The following is a 14,762-nucleotide window of genomic DNA, read 5'->3' as shown; positions in this document are numbered from 1 at the left end:
ATCAGCTATTAAGCAGTAGATGCAAAAGCCTTCTTCACACGGAACTAATCAGCTTCACTGAAAGCAAATCAACAAGAAAACACTATTTGCTAAAATTACAAAACAATGTATCACTCTTTGTTAAAAATCTAAGAAAAAATACACACGGAATCACCCACAATCTTTTCACTGTGTACGACCTTCCAGAATTTTTTTCTATGCACATAAATGTTTCGAGTTTGTCTACTAATGTGGAATTATACTGAGATTGCTGGGGACTTTGTTTAACCTATGATGTCATCGATTTATTTCCTTGTCGATAAATATTTTTCACAGAAAACATTCCATTGTGATGAACATCTTTGTAGCTAATCTCAGCACATCTTTATTTCCTTCAAATACACCACTGAAGTGTATTTATCAGATCAAAAGTTATTTTATAAATATTTTGTTTTTAATGCATGTTGATAAACTGACTTCTAGAAAGGCTGTGTGGATTTACACCCCTGGTATTAACATAAGTGATCCCCTCCCCAGATGCCTCTCAGACCTTTTGGAGTGGTTTGATTTGTGTGCTTCTACTTCCATCCATGTGCTTCAACAACTGACAGAGTCATGTCATCACCACTACGATCAGTCTCCCATTGAGTTCTTCACAGAAGGAAGGTGGGGAGGGGTGTGTTTTAAGGTCCTACTCACTCGTGTAGAACAGCTAATCTGGCTTGTCTAGGAAAGTTGTAAATAGAATTCTGGTGGGGCTGGAATCAGCTGTCAGAGCTATGCCCTGAATTTCAAAAGTGGGTAGTAATTTTCATAAATATGCCACTACAAACACATGCACTGAAGGGAGTCCAGCATTTCATCTTCCCAAAGAAAGGAAACAAAATTGTGCATAATTTAATACCCAAAACACTTGGGGCAAAGCACACAAAAAAACGTGAAGTCTACTAGACGTTAAAGGTCCCAAAACATTTTGCGAAGATTGGATCTTTTCCTATGGATAAGAGTCATTTATAAGAAATGAATGAATCCAGAAGGCTTTTCCTGAACAGTTGCCATGAATGAAAATGTTCTGTTGTAAGTAATCAATAGTGAGAGCCCTGGACTTTTATTTAGGTTGTGGTGATTTCACCAGTAATTCTAGGAACTTTCTCATATGAGTACAATAGATTCTCAGACTGTTCATGTGTTCAATCATTTGTTTGGCTGAGTGACATAACATACCAGGCATTGCGTTATACGCTATGGACAGTGATAGTATATAATCCCTTATCCTCGACATATTTGGCCTAATAGAGAATAAAACAACAATTACAATACAGTGGGTTCCAAACTTGGCTGCACACTAGAACTAGCTGGGGAGCTTTTAAAAGTCCTAATGACCAAGTTGTATCCCAGATCTATCATGCCAGAATGTCTGAGAATGGAGCTAGGAATTGCCCATTTTTAAAAATATTCTCTTTTAGCTGACTGTAAGATTTAAAACAGTAAAACAAAACAAAAAATAAAAATAATAAAAGGTATTCCCAGGCAAATCCAAACTGAAGTAGTTTGGGAACCACTAGCATAATGCCAGAGAACTACAGGCCTTATTTATCCCAGGAGAAATCAAGGGAGCCTTCCAAGAAGAAGTGACCAGGCTATGTTTTTAAAGGATAAATTGGTTCTTTCTACTATTTTTATAATTTGAATCCCACAAATGCCATAAATGAACATAATTTGAATGCTACAAATGCCACAAAAATGGAAAGGGAAAAGTGTTATGTACGATCCCAAACAAAATCATCTTTGGAAAAATTTTCCCACTGGTAGTAAAAAATTAAGTATTTGACTATGTATATTCAAATATCACCCTCAAAATTGATGGTCAGTGGTCTTTTATTTCCTCTATGTGGCCTATAACACTGAGAACAACGCAAGGAAAAAAACCATTTTCAGTGGTATAGTCCATCAGATCACCAAAGCTTGCCTCAGGCGAACACGTCAAGACAAGTTCTAGAATTACAACCAGGATATGGCATCGATATAAAAGGTTTGTACTTTAATGCAATCTCTTGCCTTTTTGGTAAGGTAGCAAAAACATACTTTGGCAAAGTTTCTTAGAGCTCCTTTTCTTTTTCTGCCTTCCTCCACTACCACCCCCCAAAGAAAGTCAGTGAGAAACCAGCAGGGGGACAGCCCATGGCTTTCCTTTTACCAGTCATTTTTGGTATTTAAGGTAGATACAGAGTGCTCAGCCATTGATCTGTTCACTGTCATCCTGCTTAAATCAATAATCTATTAGTCCCTTTAAATTAGAGTTAGATTCATCAAAATACCCTTGAGAGGCCTCAAACATTTTGTTCCTTATTCCAGGCAAGCACAATCAGTCTATGGAATGATAAAATTTTTGCTCGAAAACTCTGCCGGCTCAGCAGACAATGTGTTCTGTATTAGCTCATTCAGCGATCTCAGGCAGGCCAAAAAAGCAGTTTTTAGACTTCCCAGGGGGGAAAAGAGGCTTGTGTCATTCAATAAAACAACTACACTGCAGCCATCCTGATGTGATTTCAGTTTGGAGAAGCAGTCTTTGAGGAATAATTCGGATCTGCTTTTTGTCTCCTGCTTTTATTTATTTCCTTGCCTACTTATGGACTTACTCAGTTCTGTTTGCTGATTGAATGCCCAACAAGCAGCAGCCTCCAATGTGGCGTCCAAACTGCTCACCAGATGGGCTGCCCTGCTTCGTCAGGGAATGGGCAAGTCAGAGGAACTTCTGTTACTCCGGTGAGATGGATGCTTGGCTCTGTGGGTCCCCGCCCAGAGCACAGTCAGCACCAGTGATGCTGAGAGGGCTGCTCTGAACTGCACACATGAGTGGAGACAGTGAGCCTCAGGGAAGATGAGAATGAACCAAACCTGCAGCGTCGTCGGAAGCTTCTAGCCCCTATTTTAGACCTCTCCACCCCCACAACATACAGATAACTATCAGTAAGGGAAGCAAAGCTAGAATCCCCTTCCTTGTATAATAAATTAGTCATGGGACTCATTTGCCTTTAAATCAATGTTCCTCGAAGTGTGGTCTGCAGCAGGAGAATTCTTGAGATTAGGGAGGACATTTGCTTTAAATTCGTGTTTTTCAGACTATCAATGGTGAAGCACCATTTCTTAGTCTTTCCCCCAATCCCTCATGGATTGATAAAATTCAATACAAATGAATCTCCAGGAAATAGGAGTCAAGGAAAAACAAAGACGTCCAAAGCACGAGCTCCAGCTTTAAAAAAAAAAAAAAAAAAATTTGATTTAACGAGCATAAAATAACCCTGTCAAATAGCTGCAAAAGTTTCGAAACACTTGCTCTCAATGTCTGAACTTCTCTCTCTGCGGACGGGCACAGGTCTCCGGATTGCATTTTGAGAAACAGTCTTCTAAAAAGACTTCAAACTCAGAAGTTGTTTGCAGACAAAACAAAAACAAAGCTAAACAAAATCTCCTCCAACTGGGATGGTACAAAAGCAGAATTCCCGAGTTCCCACTGTCGAAGCTTTCTTAAACACTGCCACGACTCTCAGGTTGATTCACTCCCAAAAGAAAAGAAATTAACATTGCTGCCTGTTAAGAGGACTTGGCACTTACGAATTTAACTCACCTGAGAAAACACAGTATAAATGTCCTTGTTGTTACAACACACCTGAGTGTCATTTAGACACACAGAAAGTCTTCCACAATAGCTCCCTTCACAATTCCTTACATGCTTGGCATTTTTCTAAAGGTTAGATTAAGTAGCAGATAACATTTTTAAGAGAGCTCAGTATACTTTTTTTTTTTTTTTCTTTGTGAGAGCTAATTTACGGCTGGCTAAACCATGTTGACAGATTTCAGGATTTTAGGTTGGGTCTGATTACAGGCAGGCAGGCAGGCATCATGCATTAGGAAAGCCCAGCCTTTTTACTAGAACCTTCTATGATTAAGACAGTATTTTAATGCACTCTCTGGGCAGCTGAGCTTTAAAAGAAAAAGGAGTTGTAAAGCAAAAGACATTTCCTGCATGGCCCTAGGGGAATTTTGAGCCCAGAACTCCGAATCCCAGTGGAAGGGAGTAATTTCAGCTAATTAAGGGAGAAGAGCAAAGTTGGATTTGGTCAAAATGTTCGTTTGGACTTCATTTTTGTTGGCACCAAAGAAGGCCGATCTGGATTTTTTTCTCCCTTTTTCTGTGGATTCACTGCAGGGCTGTAAAGCCTACAGCTCACATACATTAGGAAGAGAGTCAAAGGAAACGCCAAAGTTCAACTAAAGTACAAGTAATTAGAACCAGATTCTCTGCTGTTTGCGTGTGCGCATGCGTGTATGAATGTGTGTGTAGACATTTTATTAAAATGTAATTTACATGCATCCAAACACTTGGGGCACGGAAAGACTCCACACTGTTACTCACTTAATTTTTATGTCACCTTTTCAGGAGAGGATCTGCTTTTAATCATGTTTCAGGAGAAACGGTTTCCACACACATGGGTTTTGCAAATCTGTGAATCGCATCCTGAAATTAGGTAATTGCCAAACAAGAAAAACTCTGCTTTGAAATCTTGCCTTACTCTGCTGCTGGCTTTGTTATTATTAAGCAGCTCCAAGATTAGTCCCGGGTTTGGGGTGGCCAGGGAGGGAGGAGGATGGGGAGTGAAGGAAAATATCATTGTGGGGCTTTGGCAGTCTTGACTCAGTAACCTGCCCGTGACCCTGAAGAAGTGTGTGTTTGCCCGGGTCACCAGGGATCCTGGCCGAGGGCTGGAGCTGGGTTGTGAGAAAGCCTGCTTTTCTGACCACACATGCAACAGGTGCTGAACATAGGCAGGAGACAAAAGGAAAGGCTAGGGGAAAGATTTTGGTTTTGAGTCTTTAGTAAAGCCTTGCTCTGCAAAGTGTGGTCCTGGACCAGCAGCATCAGCATCACCTGGAAACTTGTTAAAATGTAGAATCTTGGCCCGGCACAGTGGCTCACGCCTGTAATCCCAGCACTTAATCTGAGGCAGGCAGATCACCTGAGGTTGGGAGTTCAAGACCAGCCTGACCAAGATGGAGAAACCCCCGTCTCTACTAAAAATACAAAATTAGCTGGGCATGATGGCGCATGCCTGTAATCCCTGCTACTCGGGAGGCTGAGGCAGGAGAATTGCTTGAACCCGGGGGGCGGAGGTTGCAGTGCCCTGAGATCATGCCATTGCACCCCAGCCTGTGAAACAAGAGTGAAACTCCATCTCAAAAAAAAAAAAAAAAAAAAAAAAGGAGAATCTTGGCCCCACCCCAGAAATGCAGAATCAGAATAGGCATCCTAACAAAACCCCTTAATCATTTTTATGCACATCGATGTTTGAGGCACCCTAACATAAAAAATGTCTTGTTATTGTCCTAACCTTCCTGTAATTTCATTTTGCTGAGTTAATTTAGCATCAGAACTCTGTCAACTTGCCCTTTGCACAGGTCCTTACTAAATACTCCGCCTTGTTAAGTACTTAATACATTAAGATCTTCAGGCTCTGTGTGTTTATGCTCATCATAAACCAGAAGTCTCCGTTCACTCTCACAGAATTTTGGCAGTGGCTTTTAGTTGGCAGTGTGTTCAAAGTTGTACCAGAAGAGCCTGAACTAAATCGTAATTACTATTTACTGAGCGCCTACTGTGTTAGGGGCCATGCAAAGTGCTTAATAGACATTAGTTCATTTACTCCTTCCCCATACCATGTGGAGGAGAGGGAGAACTGCGCACCTTAGAATTAGGAAATTTAAAACACAACAATGCTTTCAGCCTTTATAAATGAGATTTACATGACTTAATATGTTTACTATTATCTCACCAAACCTCCCAGCTTTTTAAATTCTCATTTTCCATCTCCCTGATTTATTTCCTAGGCTAGAAAGTTCACAGGGTTTGGTCTGGTCAGGCCCACTTACTCAAATTTGAGAACTGCAGAACTTTGTAATTCTCTTGCTTTTAACTCATGGTTATAACTTTCCAAACACTGATTCAATTCAAGATATGGTTAAATTTGATAAGATAGTTTGGGCCTTAGAAAGAGAGTAAGGCTCTCTCTTAGAAAGAGAGTAAGGACCCACTAATCACTCTGTATTGTGGCTATACCTGTCTGGGCTCATGGCCAGCAACAGAAGTTATTCTTGGGACTGGCTTTTACCATGGGAAGTGCTGTCATATTATCATAAGGTACCATGACACGTTCAACACCAACATTTCATTTTTATAATATGTGTTCTCACCACAAGGAATATATTCAAAAATATCTCATAGGTTGTTTTGCATGACGTTTTAAACAGACGTTTTCTATCACTATTTTCTAGGACATACTAAGATAGCTTATGCCAGCGTTCAAATAAATCCTCTCTTACAGTCACTTAAGAGGCCAAAACATCTAACTGCTTATTAATGATCTGAACGTGGAGGCATCAGAAATGAAACTGCATTAAGTGAACAAATGCTAGAACAGGTCTCGGGAGTCACGTGTAGATGAAGCTAATTGCTTTGCAATATTGAGGTCCCCTGAAGAGTTTCTCTCAACATCAAGTGACTCAGTTCCATATTTCACTTCTATCGGGATTCCCATAATATTTACAAAAGGAACTATCACACTAATAAATGACATTATTTTATCTGATCAAATTTCCTGCACACAGGGTAGGTTAAAACAGGAGCATTAACATGTATATCACTTCAGACATACACAGTCACATTCATTTCAGATACACACACACACACATTCTTTGCTTATGTACTATATACCTATTTGAAAACCACAGTGGTACCAGCCTGACAGAAAACTAAAAGGGAAATGCTTGGAAGACAACAATGAAATTATGTTCTGTCACATACCTTGCCACTCCTCTAAGATGTAAGGAAGTTCAAGTGTGATCGATTACACTACAATTTAGACAAAACCCTCTTTTTCTTAATAAAATAATGCTTGGCTTACTCAGAATTTTGCTGTAAAGAAATTTTTCTGTTTTGTTTCTTACAGGTATGCACCATATGAACAGCCTCAAAATAACTTTGAAACCGATTTAATCCTCACTGTGTGGGTTTTCTTGTTCCTAAAAAGAAAGAAAATGCCATGAGCCTGCATAAAATTGTGTGGAGGAGGTGATGGGAAAGTGGTAAGCTTTGCTGCCAGGTGGACCTGAATTTGAATCTCTCTTCTGCCACTTACTAATGGCCATAGAGTTTCATTTCTCTGAGCTCTAGTGTTTCTTTGCTGAAAATGAAGATAATCCTGATTCCTGTTGGTAAACCAGAGACAACGTTTGCAATTTGCCTGACACACAGTAAGTGCTCAGTAAATGATAACCAACGCTCACCTCCACCTTTCCCCTCCTCCCACAAACACATTTCCCTTCCACCTTCCTTAATCTAAAGCACAGTTTTTTTTTTGTTGTTGTTTTTTGTTTTTTTTCTGAGATGGAGTTTTGCTCTTGTTGTCCAAGCTGGAGTGCAATGGCGCGATCTCAGCTCACTGCAACCTCCGCCTCCTGGGTTCAAGAGATTCTCCTGCCTCAGCCTCCTGAGTAGTTGGAATTAACAGATGCGCGCCACCACGCCCAGTTAATTTTTTGTATTTTTAGTGGAAACTGGGTTTCACAATGTTAGCCAGGCTGGTCTCAAACTCCTGACCTCAGGTGATCTGCCTGTCTTGGCCTCCCAAAGTGCTGGGATTACAGGTGTGAGCCACCGTGCCCAGCTGGGCAGGGGTTTTTAGCCAGCACCATTTTGTCTTTCACGGGACATTCTGCAACATCGGGAGACATTTCTGGCTGTCACAACTGGGGGCTGCTCCTGGCATCTATAGGTAGAGGCCAGGGACGCTACACAACATCTCACAATGCCCAGGGCAGGCCCCTTCTCCACAATGAAGATTTATCTGGCCCCAATTATAGATAGTGCTGAGGTTGAAAAACCCTGATCTAGGCTAAGGATACTACTGGTGGGGAGACTCTGGGACCAAAGAGTGGGAACAGCAAAGAAAATACTACAGCTCTGGAGAAATGGCAACTGCAGAGTGCTACAGTGCAGACGGTATGAGCTCAGTTCCTAATTCTGCCTCTTACTAGCGGTCACTTGTCCTTCCTGATCCTCAGTTTTCTCACCTGAAAAATCGAGATGACAATCACACTTACTACATTGCAGGGTTTACACTTCGTAAACTACAAAAAGTGTAAAAACATATACCAAGAATAGCTAATGCTTTATTATTAGACTATCTGGGGAAAAGGGGACTAAGTTCGTATCAATAATGCGACTAATATGGTCACCACAGAAAACAACAGAACCATCTCTAGAGTCTAGTCAAACAACAGTAATCGCTAACACCCATGGAGCATGCACTGTAGGCTAGTCATGCCCCTTCACTCTATTCTAAGCATTTTTAATCTACTAATTCATCTAATCCCCAGAGTGACCCAATAAGAGAGTAATTCTTGGCCAGGCACGGTGACTCACGCCTGTAATCCCAGCACTTGGGAGGCTGTGGCGTGTGGATCACTTGAGGACAGAAGTTTGAGACCAGCCTGGCCAACATGGTGAAACCCCATCTCTACTAAAAATACACACACAAAACAAATTTGTGGTGGTATGCGCCTATAATCCCAGTTGCTCGGGAGGCTGTGGCAGGAGAATTGCTTGAGACCAGGAGGTGGAGGTTGCAGTGAGATGAGATCGCACCATTCCACTCCAGCCTGGGCAACAGAGCAGGACTCCGTCTAAAAAAAAAAAGAGAGAGAGAGAGAGAGAGATTCTTAGTATTTCTTTTTGACAGGCAAGAGGAAACCAGAGGTATAGTGTGGTTAGGTAACTTGTTCAAGGCCATACAGCTGGTAAATAAAGAGTGTGGACTTGAACTTAAATGGTCTTAAGTTCAAGGGACTGGGTCTGACCCCCATGCTGAGAGAAGAGTATGACATCCCCTCTTAGGACCGTGCAGGACTCCTGTCACAAGCAGCTGTCCCTGGCAGGGAGTTTTACAGTATGCAGGGTATGTCTAAGTCAGACAGACAGACACACTGTTATCCCAGCATAAAGAACAAAAGTAAAACTGGAAAACTCAAAAGAAAGAAGTTAAGGAGTCAGAAATAATGCCGTTTTTTCTTTCCAGTCAGAGCAATAAAGTAGGAAAGTCCCCCAGAAGCAAACACAGGAATTAGAAGGCACCACAAACACACCCACTAACCCCTTCTGCATCTTCCCTGCTGAGAACCCGGCCCTCAGCAGGGAGAATGGCAGCAGCTAAGACCAAGATTCCAAAGGCCTCTGGCGGCAGTCCAACGGCGTGTGGCTGAACACCGTCAGGAGCAGTCACTCAGGCCAAAGGGAGTCTGCACAACCACCAGCTTCAGGGCTCTCCGAGGAGGCAGAGGAGGAGGGGACTCTGAGCCCCAGCCCCTATGCAGGTTCTCCTTCCCTCACCTGAAGGCCACATATATTTCCTTAACCAAAATTTATTTGGCATATGAATGAACCCAATATCCAGAATTGGCTGTGCAATAGCTTTTCTGTCACTGTCTACAGAATTAGCATGCCCCATAGGCTGGGCGCGGTAAGCCAGCACTTTGGGAGGCCGAGGTGGGCAGATCACGAGTCAGGAGATAGAGACCATCCTGGCTGACACGGTAAAACCCCATCTCTACTAAAAAATACAAAAAATTAACCGGGCGCGGTGGTGGGCACCTGTAGTCCCAGCTACTCGGGAGGCTGAGGCAGGAGAATGGCGTGAGCCCGGGAGGCGGAGCTTGCAGTGAGCCAAGATTGCGCCACTGCACTCCAGCCTGGGCGACAGAGCAAGACTCCGTCTCAAAAAAAAAAAAAAAGAATTAGCATGCCCCAAAAGAGGGGCTGAATGACTATCTTCCCAAGATGTCTGGGGGTTGGCAGGGGAAGTGAGAGAAGTAGACAGTGAACATCCTTAGTGTACCCTCTAGTTGGCTAATATGAAAATTATATTACTGCTGGAGCTGAGCATAATGCATCAGTTCAAAGCATGCACTTGATATTTCATTTGAAAAGATTCTGGGCCAGGCGCGGTGGCTCAAGCCCCTAATCTCAGCACTTTGGGACGCCAAGACGGGCGGATCACCTGAGGTTGGGAGTTTGAGACCAGCCTGACCAACATGGAGAAACCCCATCTCTACTAAAAATACAAAATTAGTTGGGTGTGGTGGTGCATGCCTGTAATCCTAGCCACTCGGGAGGCTGAGGCAGGACGATTGCTTGAACCCAGGAGGCGGAAATTGCGGTAAGCTAAGATCATGCCATTGCACTCCAGCCTGGGCAATAAGAGCAAAACTCTGTCTCAAAACACAAGCAGAAAAGATTATCAAGTTTCTATATAGAACTGTTCAAATTACAGGAATGCTGCCTTGTTGGTTATTTTTTTCTTTCAGAGCAGTGATTCCTAGATATGAGAAAGCTAAGAGTTTCAAAGTACTTTAGCATTATTTCTTTTTTAAAAATGTTAAGAAAATTTTGAAAAAATAATTCAAAGACATTTTCACCAACCTTCCAACTGAGAGCAGTGCCTCAAGGTTCAGGTCTTTTTTGTATATTCCCGAAACTTGTCCACCTTGTCTATAAGATAAGTTGTCTGAGGCATATAGTTGGAAGTGTGAACTCGGGAGTCGGCCTTCCTGGATTCAAATCCTAACTCTCCTACTTACTGGCTGTGTGACTTTTGGAAAGTTACTTAACCTCTCTGAGTCTCAATTTCTGCTTGTATAAAATATCTATTCTTCATTGAATCATTGCGAGCATTAAATAACATCATTATAAAGTACTTTGCACAATGCCTGCCACATAAGTGTTACACAAGCAGTTATTACCATTATTGTATCATGCTTATGTTGATGAATCTCAATGCTATTCACCTTCCCTTCTTTCCCCTGACTTGACTTGGTGACCTTCACTTCCATTTTCCCTCTCAAAATAATTTTCCCTTCTGATGTACCTAAGAAATTCTCTACAAGCTAATGTGAGGAAAGCAAGTCATGTCAGTTTTCCCTCTCTCAACTGTCCTTTCCTTCCCAGGCCCACAGGCATTAATCTGAAGTGTTCTCACTCCTAGTAGGTTTTCCTGGCCGATCCCCAATCCAGGCTGCCTAGCCCCCTCAGAAATGACTTCTTTAACCCCCTCTTTACCACAGCGATCTCTCATTCGAGAGCCTTCAATTGCTGTTCAAAACCCAAAGTCCCAAACCATTGCATGGACTAAGGTGGGTGGGGGAGTAGAAGGCAGTGATTATCAGTCAGCAACATCCACCTGCTGACAAATATTTATTGAGCACCTGCCAGGGACCAGACCCCTTGATACATGCTGGGTTATAAAAAAGTTAGACTACACTGTCCCCTGCCCACGCAAACAGATAACTGAGAAATGCCACAGACCAAACACGGCCCCAGCTAGAAAAAGGATCTGATGGGGGTCAGAGGCTGTCATGAGTGGATGTGTTACTAGCACACACAAAGATTTTGGTGGCCTTGCCTTTAAGCTCAGGGCTGAAGGAGTGTCCAGTACATAGCAAAACTTCAATCAGTGTTGGTTAAAAAAAAAAGAATGAAAAAAAATGAAATATGCATACAAATCCTTACATGTGATGTGAAATAAATACTTTCAGCCAGTTCAGTAGAATCTGCCAACAGCACACTTTATATGGCGGGGGACAACTTGAGGGGTGTTTTCATACACATTACCCCATTTGCTCCCTCTTGACAAAAGTGTGAAGAGCAAGGATCATTAACATGATCAGTTTTCTTCTTCTTTTTTTGATCTCCATTATTCACATGAGGAAACTGAAGCTTAGAGAGGTTAAATGACTTGGCCAAGGTCACACAGTTAGGAAATGAATTCAAAGTGAGTTCGCCCCCTGAATCCACATAGAAGATTAGTATAAATGAGAAACCAAGTACACATTTCTATTCCTCACAGTCCTATTCATTTTTTATGTTTTAAGGCAGGGTCTGCAAATTTTATAAATGGTCAGATAGGAAATACTTTAGGCTTTGTGGGCTGTCTGGTCTCTGTCACAGTCACTCAACTCTGCCACCATAGGGGAAGGCAGTCACAGACAAAATGTAAATGTATAGGTGTGGCACATTCCAAGAAAGCTTTATTTACAAAATCCAGATTTGGTGTAGTTTTCACCCCGGCTTTAAGATAAAGGAAATCAAAACTATTCCTCCTAACAGAGACTGCACATGTTACTATAAAATTCATGTGTTTCCTCACTTCCAGGGTAAAGACAGAGGATGACAGCCATATGTCACAGAGACGTGGGCAATATTTTAAAGATACGAACACTACTGTGTGTTGTAAGGGCTACGCATTTTCTTCAAAACCTCATGTATACATTTTTATTAGTTAGGGAGGTCAATATGTCCACCATAAATACATTTTAAAATTCCTTCCCACATATTCTGTCTATTGGGATTATTTATCATGCTTTGTTCCCTGGCGTAGAGCCAGGGAGAATATGGGAGTTTTAATACCTTTAATCCATTACATGGATTTTTTTAGAGCTCCATAAGACAAAATGAAATGCACTCTCATGGTCATATATGCAATAAACCCGGTATGTCACTTAATATTTCATGTCCCATTTTATATTTCAGTTGTAACTGTTCCCAGCTTTCAACATCCAAAATGACACAATTCCAGCCATCTTTTTGCTCCAATTTTTTTTGTTGTTGTTTAGAGAACTCCTGACAATTTATAAATAATAAATCTCACTGTGGACTTTGAGGGGCAATTATTATTGCTCTCTGATATTCCTTACTATTTTTTTGAGAAGGAGTCTCACTCTGTCGCCCAGGCTGGAGTGCAGTAGCACGACCTCAGCTCACTGCAACCCCGTGCCTCCGGGGCTCAAGCAATTCTCCTGCCTCAGCCTCTTGCGTAGCTGGGACTACAGGCGTGCCCCCACCACGCCAGGTTAATTTTTTGTATTTTTAGTAGAGACAGGGTTTCACCATGTTGGCCAGGCTGGTCTTGAACTCCTGACCTCAAGTGATCCACCTGTCTCGGCCTCCCTAAGTGTTGGGATTACAGGTGTGAGTCATGCGTCCAGACTGCTCTTTGATATTCTGAAGAAGTACTGAAATAACTGTCTACTGACATATGCCACCCAGTTTATGGCAACGTCGTGAACTGGTCATGCTTATTTTAATTAGGCCATGTTAATCTTGTTTTGAAAAAGAGGTGCTTGGCTGGGCACGGTGGCTCATGCCTGTAATCCTAGCACTTTGGGAGGCCGAGGCGGGCAGATTGCCTGAGCTCAGGAGTTCAAGACCAGCCTGGGCAACACGGTGAAATCCTGTCTCTAATAAAATACAAAAAATTAGCCAGGTGTGATGGCATGTGCCTGTAATCCCAGCTACTCAGGAGGCTGAGACAGGAGAACCACTTGAACCCGGGAGGTGGAGTTTGCACTGAGCCAAGATTGCGCCACTGCACTCCAGCCTGGGCGACAGAGCAAGATTCTGTCTCCAAAAAAAAAAAGAAAAAAGAAAAGAGGTGTTCGTTCATTTCTCCAGCTAGTTGATATGGTTAACACTGGTCTCTAAAGATGGTCTGCTCAATACACCTCACCTCCTGTAATGCAATGGGTCTTTTTTTTCTCAAATTGCTTGTAAAACTCACTCATAAATCCACAGGAGCCCAAATGTGAACACCACCTGCCTATCACCTGCACACACCCCTTTTATTTTGTGATGCAGATGTTTGCTTATAGGGCTGTTGTATTTTTACTTGTTCCTCCAGGAGATAAATTGAATCTTCCTCCCCATACTGGACACTGCAATTCAAAATAATAGCAAAAGACCTGCAGGTAATAGGCCATAATACTCACTTGATACCCACTAAAGGAGGGTTTAGATCACTTGTTCTCTGTTACCTTTCATGAAACATCTGTTTCATATGAGCCACTTAAAAGTGTATACATCTGTAAATAATAAGCCTGTATGTGTACATAATTTAATGAATTAGGACATAAAAAGGAATTGAACAGTAGGGGCTCAGCAATTAGAAGAACTGCCCATTTTGTTAAAAATGTATTATTTCCAGCTTTCACTTGGAAACCATTTTATTATTCTGTGGATTCTGAGGCTTCTAATCTTCCCCATCCCTCTTCCCTGCAAAGAAAATAGAAATTTATATAGTTGGCAAAGAAAAGGAACCCTACATTATACAAACTCGAGTTGGGAACTTTGGACTTGCTTTCTCCTACTCGGGAGATTCAAGGTAGGTATTTGAACCTCTCCATGCCTAGGAATCTGCATTTGTAAAGTGGGGTTAACAGTGCCTTTCTCTTCAGGCTGCTCTGAGGACTAGATGACATGGTTCATTTTAAGCACCTGACACATAATAAGCACTTACTAAATATTAATTATAATAGTGATTGTTTTACTTTAATAAAAATCAATCACAATTTTAAATCAAGGGAGTGCGGAAGCAAACCGTGGTTCAAAAGTTTCTCTTGATAGTTGTTTTAGCTATTTATTTATTTTATTATTATTATTACTTTTTGAGACAGAGTCTTGCTCTGTTGTCTAGGCTGGAGTGCAGTGGTGCTATCTCGGCTCACTGCAACCTCTACCTCCTGGGTTCAAGTGATTCTCCCACCTCAGCCTCCCGAGTAGCTGGGATTACAGGCACCCGCCACACGCCCAGATAATTTTTGTATTTTAGTAGAGACAGGTTTTCACCATGTTGGGCAGGCTGGTCACGAACTCCTGAGCTTACCTGATCTGCCCACCTCAG

At 42.0% G+C, this 14,762-nt stretch overlaps 1 protein-coding gene across 6 annotated transcripts in view; it reads right to left on the bottom strand.

Annotated features, from left to right (window-relative positions):
• RARB (retinoic acid receptor beta) overlaps positions 1 to 14,762 on the bottom strand; it is a 767,875-nt gene that overhangs the window by 141,671 nt on the left and 611,442 nt on the right. The window contains exon 1 of one of the 6 annotated variants that reach the window (XM_025374727.1): positions 155 to 218. The exons of the other annotated variants lie outside the window; for them this stretch is intronic. The gene's annotated coding sequence lies outside the window, so the exon portion shown is untranslated. Of the gene's footprint in view, positions 1 to 154; positions 219 to 14,762 lie in introns of those variants that run through there. 6 annotated transcript variants of the gene reach the window in all.

Source organism: Theropithecus gelada, chromosome 2, assembly GCF_003255815.1.
Source record: "Theropithecus gelada isolate Dixy chromosome 2, Tgel_1.0, whole genome shotgun sequence".
Taxonomy (NCBI): Eukaryota; Metazoa; Chordata; class Mammalia; order Primates; family Cercopithecidae; genus Theropithecus; species Theropithecus gelada.
Note: the sequence above shows the minus strand (reverse complement) of the source record. Positions and strands in the feature narration are given on the sequence as shown.